The sequence below is a fragment of the Vombatus ursinus genome, unplaced genomic scaffold (assembly GCF_900497805.2).
Source record: "Vombatus ursinus unplaced genomic scaffold, bare-nosed wombat genome assembly UNPS02014833.1, whole genome shotgun sequence".
In the NCBI taxonomy this organism is placed as follows: Eukaryota; Metazoa; Chordata; class Mammalia; order Diprotodontia; family Vombatidae; genus Vombatus; species Vombatus ursinus.
The window spans coordinates 402,295-408,247 of record NW_020954611.1 but is presented as its reverse complement, the minus strand read 5'-3'; the positions used below and the strand labels follow the sequence as shown (position 1 = coordinate 408,247).

Sequence of the window (5,953 nt, the reverse complement as noted above, 5' to 3'; positions counted from 1 at the left end):
AACTATGCCTAAAAGGCTATTAAATTGTGTATACCCATTTAGCCCAACAATGCCATTACAAGTATCATACTCCAAGATGATCAAAGAAAGAGGATAAAGACCCATGTGTACAAAAATATTTGTAGTAGCTCTTTTTGTGGTAGCAAAGAATTGGAAACTGAGAAAACATCAATTGAGGAATGACTGAATGTGATATGTGATATATGAATGTGATGGAATATTATTGTGCTATAAGAAATAATGGGAGGGGCAGCTAGGTGGTGCAGTAGATAGAGCTCCAGACTTGGAGTCAGGAGGACCTGAGTTCAAATCCAGCCTCAGACCAAACACTTGATGCTTACTAGCTCTGTGACCCTGGGCAGGTCATTTAACCCCAATTGCCTAAACAAAAGAAAAAAAGGAAAAAAAAGAAATAATGCGGACAGCTAGGTGATGCAATGGAGTGAACACCAGTCCTGGAGTAAGGAGTTCCTGAATTCAAATCTGGCCTCAGACACTTGACACTTACTAGCTGTGTGACCCTCAGCAAGTCCCTTAACCCCAATTGCCTTGTGCAAAAAGAAGAAAAGAAAACAAACAAAGAATGAAGGGTATGCTTTCAGAAAAACCTAAGCAGACCAGTTAGAACTGATATAAAGTAAAGTGAGAAGAACCAGGAGAAAAAATCTACATATTAACAGCAGCATTACAAAGATCATCAACTTTGAAAGACTAAGTAACTTTAATCAGCACAGTGACCCACCACAATTCCAAAGGACTCATAATGAAACATTCTATCCATCTACAGATAGAGAACTGATGGACTCAGACTACAGATTGAAGCATATTTTTTTCCCTTTCTTGTCCTGCTTTTGTGGGAGGAACATGACTAATATGGATATTTGCATGACTACATATATTTGTAATAAGTTTTGTGTTTCTTGCCTCCTCATTGGGTGGGGTAGAGGGAAACGGAGCGAGAGAATTTGGAATTGAAAAATAAAATTAAAAAGTCAGGAAAAAGAATAATTAGAGGATCTGTGATTTGTTGAATTTTCTCCACTGAAGCAGATAGCAATCTGTCTATAACTTATTTTCTTAACTAGATCTCTGATTTCATTGGTAGAAGGAATTTCCTCATCTCAGATACAGACTAGCACTTGCTCTGCAATTTATAGTCTTAGGGAATTATCTGGGGGTACGAAGTTAAGTGATTTGACCAGGATCACACGGTAAGTATGTGGGAGAGAAAGACTTGAACTTGGTTCTTCCTCACTCAAAGGTCAGTTCTCTTAAAAATTTATAATGATAGAGTTGCTTGGGGCTCAAAGAGGTTAATTAAGTGATTTGCCAGTGGTATAGTCATTGTCAGAGGTGGAATTTCAACAGGTCTTCCTGACTTCAAGTCCCTTATGTGTGGTGCTATATCATCAGCCTCACAACAGAAATATTAAATGCCCAAATTCACAAAACAAGTAATACATAAATAATACAATCTCAGAAAGATAAATCAGATGAGCCATAAATGAACTCCCATTGGGGGAGGAAAAAAAATCCTCTGGCTACAGATGAGTTTACTAATGAATTTATCGAACATTTAAAGAACAAATGATCTCTAGAGTACATAAATTGTTTCCAAAAAAAAATAGACCAAAAAGCATTCTGCCAAACTCTTTCTATGAAACAAATAGGGTTCTGATTTCCAAACCTGGGAGGGATAAAACAGAGAAATAACTAAGCTAGTATCACTAGTCAATAATGTTACAAAAAAATTAAATAAGATACTGGCCAAATAATTACAACAACACATCCCCAAAAAATCATATATTTGAAGTAAAAGGAGGATCAAAGAAGCATAGGAGTACCACTCAGAGGAAATAGGACTATGCAAATTAATGATGAAGATAAGCAAGAACTAATCCACTCTTATTTTGCTTCTGTTTTCCTTGCTAAGGAGATCTTGGACTAGAAAGAACAAAATAAATAAATAGGCATTCTTTATGTACTTAATATTACCAAGCAGGTAGGTAGGCTAAACTCTTTTGAGCTCTTTTGGATCTCATTCTAGAGACTTTGTAATGTTTGAGTTACTACTGTAATTAGCATATTATCCAAAAACAGGATCATCTAGAGAACCCCACAGTCTATGAAAAATCATTTTTCCATTGGATTGCTTCACTGAATATCTTCAATATGCATCTGACCATGTCACTCCTATGCTCAATAAATTCCAGTGGTTCCCTATTACCTATAGAATAAAATATGAACTCCTCTGTTTGGAATTTAATGCCCTTCATTATCTGGCTCCAATCTATCTTTCCTGGCTGTTTATATATTACTACCCTTCACTACCTCTACATTCTAATCAGACTGGCCAATTTGCTAATTACCTTGCACATTCTATTGCCCATCCTAGATTTCTGTGCCTTTGCCTGAAATGCTTCCCCTCTTCATACAATAAATAAGCAGTTTTGAAGCACCTTCTAACTTTGAGGCACTGTGCTAGGTGCTGGAGATACAAGGGAAAAAAAATGAAACAGAAACTGCCCTGGAGAAGTTTTTAGTCTATCAGGGAAGACAACATGTATCTAAATAAATTTGTACAAAATAAATAAAAGGTGATTTTTGGAGGTAGGGCATGAATACATGAGAGAGAGATCAGGAAAGGTCTTATATAAAAAATTGTGTTGAGGTTGAGGATTGAAGAAACTAATACATTGTAAAAGATGGAAAGTGAGGAGGGAATGCATTCCAAGCATGGGGGACAATCAGTGCAAAGGAGATGAAATGCTGGGTATGAGAAACAGTAAAAAGGGCAGCCTATCTGGTCTGTAGAGTGTAGAAAAGGGAGTAAACCCAGAAAGGTAGATTGGATCCAGGTAATAAAGGACTTTAAATCACAGGGGAGACATGGGGACAATAGGGAGCTACTGGAATTTATTCAATGAATGACACAGTCAGACCTGTGAATCAGGAAAATCACTTTGGCAGTAAAATATAGATTGAAGTGGGGAGAGATTAAAGGCAAGGATATCAGTTAGAAGTCTATTACAATAGTAGAGGTGAAGGTAATAAGGCCTATACTGGGGTAGGAGCTATGTTAATAGAAAGAAAAGAACAGATGCAAGAAATGTTTTGGAGGTAGAAAGGACAGGAGTTGGCAAAGTGAATAGTTGAGAATGACTACTGAGGTTGTGAACCAGGGGACTGGAAGAATGGTGATGCCTTCAACAGAAATAGGGAAGCTCAACAAAGGGGGTGGGGTTTGGAAGGAAAATAATGATAAATTCTGTAAGTTCTGGTTTGGACATATTGATTTTGAGAAGTCTATAGAACAACTAGTTTGAAATGTCTAATAAGCAACTGGTGATATGGAGTTCAAACTCAGAAGTGAGACTAGGGCTGAATCTATAGATGTGGGAGTCACCTTCATAGAGATGATAATAAAATCTCTGGGAACTGATGAGGTGGCCAAGTAATAAGGTGTAGGTAGAGAAGAGGGTCAAGCCTTAGGGTACACCTTCAGTAGGTGTAATGTGGATGATGAAACTGACAATGGAAATGTAGAATGCATAGTGAGAAAGGAAGGACAGCCAAGAGAAAAATGTCAGGAAAATCCAGAGAAGAGAAAGTATTCAAGAGGAGAGGATGGTCAACACTGTCAAATGCCACAGATAAGTCAAGAAGGACAAGGATTGAGAGAAGGCATCAAATTTGGTCTGAGAAATAAGTGGTAACTTTCAAGGAAGAAGTTTCAGCTGAGTGATGAGGATGGATGCAAAGTGGCAAAAAAAAATGAGAACTGAGTAAGGGAGAAGTGGAAACAATGAATGTAGACAACTTTTTTACAGGAGTTTGGCAGTAAAAGAAAGGAGCTATATAAGATGAAAGCTTGTGGGGATGGAAGAACCTAATGAGTGTTGGTTGGGGTTTGGTTTTTTTTAAGCAAGAAGAGACAACTTCCACCTTTAGCTCAAATGCCATCTCTTACAAGGAACATTTCCTAATTCTAATAGTGGTTTGTGCTCCTCACAAAAATTACCTGGTATTTATTGTGTACATGTTGCTTCCACTCACTTACCACCACCCAAAAAAAGAAATTACGTAAGTTCATCAAGGGTAAAAATTATTCCATTTTTGGAATTGTACCCCCAGCACCTACGACAGCTCTGGACCCACAGTATGTGCTTTAAAAATGTTTGTTGAGCTTTTCCAAGATGACCAAGAAGAGGAGGAACAATGGCGCGCCAAGAAGGACCCGGCCACGTGCAGCCAATCTGCTGCACCAACTGCGCGCCCAGGGACAAGGCCATCAAGAAGTTCGTTATCCAAAACATCGGGGAAGCCGCGGGCCATAGGGGACATCTCTGAAGCCAGCGTCTTCGACTCCTACCTGCTGCCCAAACTGTATGTGAAACTACATTACTGTGTGATGTGCTGATCCACAGCAAGGTGGTGAGGAATCCGTCCCGTGAGGCACGAAAGGATCGGACTCCCCCACCCCACTTCAGACCTGCTGGTGCTGCCCCCAGACCCCCTCCAAAGCCCATGTAAAGAGCTATCTGCCCATCAACATTCCTGAACTGATCAGAGAAAAATAAAATGGTTGGTCTACCTTAAAAAAAATTAAATTAAATTAAAATTAAAATTAAAATGCTTGTTGGATTGGATTTAGTCGAAATCTGCCTGAAGAACTGTGTACATTGATGAGATCACAGGCCCATTGAAATACATATCTATACATATCTAATTTCCCCTACCAGGAGGGCAGGCATAGTTTATTTTTCTTCTCTGTGTCCTAACACAGTGAATGGGGTGGGGTGGGGTGGGGCAGAGTAGGGTAGGGCAGGGCTGGGTAGGGCCTGGTAGAATGGGATAGAATTGGATAGGACAGGAATAGAATACAATAATAGAGCTAGAAAAAATCAGAGATCATCTAATACATTTTACAGATGAGGAAATTGAGATCCAAAAAGGTCTGATGACTTGCTTACAATCACCCAACTAGTAAATGGTAGAGCCAGGACTAGAAACCAAGTATTTTGGTTCCAATTTCAGTGCTGTTTGCTCAACCAGTGCAAGTTGAATGAATGGACAGCTTCATCCAGAGAATATATAACACTTGTACCTTGAATTTATATCACACAGGATTTTGAATAATTTTACCTTTAAGGATTGATGGAAGCTCAATTTGTCTTAGCATTTAAATGGACCTTAATCATTCAGCTGTATGGTGTTCCTGTAAGAAATAAATTGGGTTGCATTTTTCAGCAAAAAGTTGTAAATTTAAAATAAGCAACAAATTTATTTCAAATCCATTCTATTTCATTGGTCTACCTTCCTTGTTTATACAAAATCCAGTCCCAGATATAATGCATTAAGTGCTTAATAAATGCTTTTTGAATCACTAATTAATGTTTTGTGTCAGCAAACAAATTCCAAGTAATGTTTTAAATATCTCTGTTGGCATCCTCATGATGTCAAAAGCACACAAAAACAACCCCCAGCATGTTGTGTAGATCCCATATGAAAAAAACTTATGAGCAAAGCATGGACAAGAGCCACAAGAGATGGACAAAAATGAATAAGGTGTATAACTGCATATTTGGAAGAAAACCTATAGAAATTAACTCACAGATTCACCTGAATCTTAGAGTTTCAGAATAATTATTTCAATTTAGCTGAATTGAAACACTTTTATCTGTTTTAACATACCTTAGAATAATTTTTTTAAATTTTTTTTTAATTTTTAGGCAATTGGGATTAAGTGACTTACCCAAGGTCACACAGCTAGTAAGTCTCAAGTGTTTGGTCTGAGGCAGCATTTGAACTCAGGTCCCCCTGACATCAGGGCAGGTGTTCTATCCACTGCACACCCTAGAATAATTTTTCATTGATCCTGCCTTTATTTTGTAATTCAAAGAAACAGAGTTTAATCTTCAAGGATAAGATTTCTCAAATGTCATTGTGTTAG

At 38.0% G+C, this 5,953-nt stretch overlaps 1 pseudogene; it reads left to right on the top strand.

Annotated features, from left to right (window-relative positions):
- The first annotated feature begins 4,218 nt into the window (after positions 1–4,218).
- LOC114026181 lies at positions 4,219–4,586 on the top strand (annotated as a pseudogene).
- Positions 4,587–5,953: the final 1,367 nt, after the last annotated feature.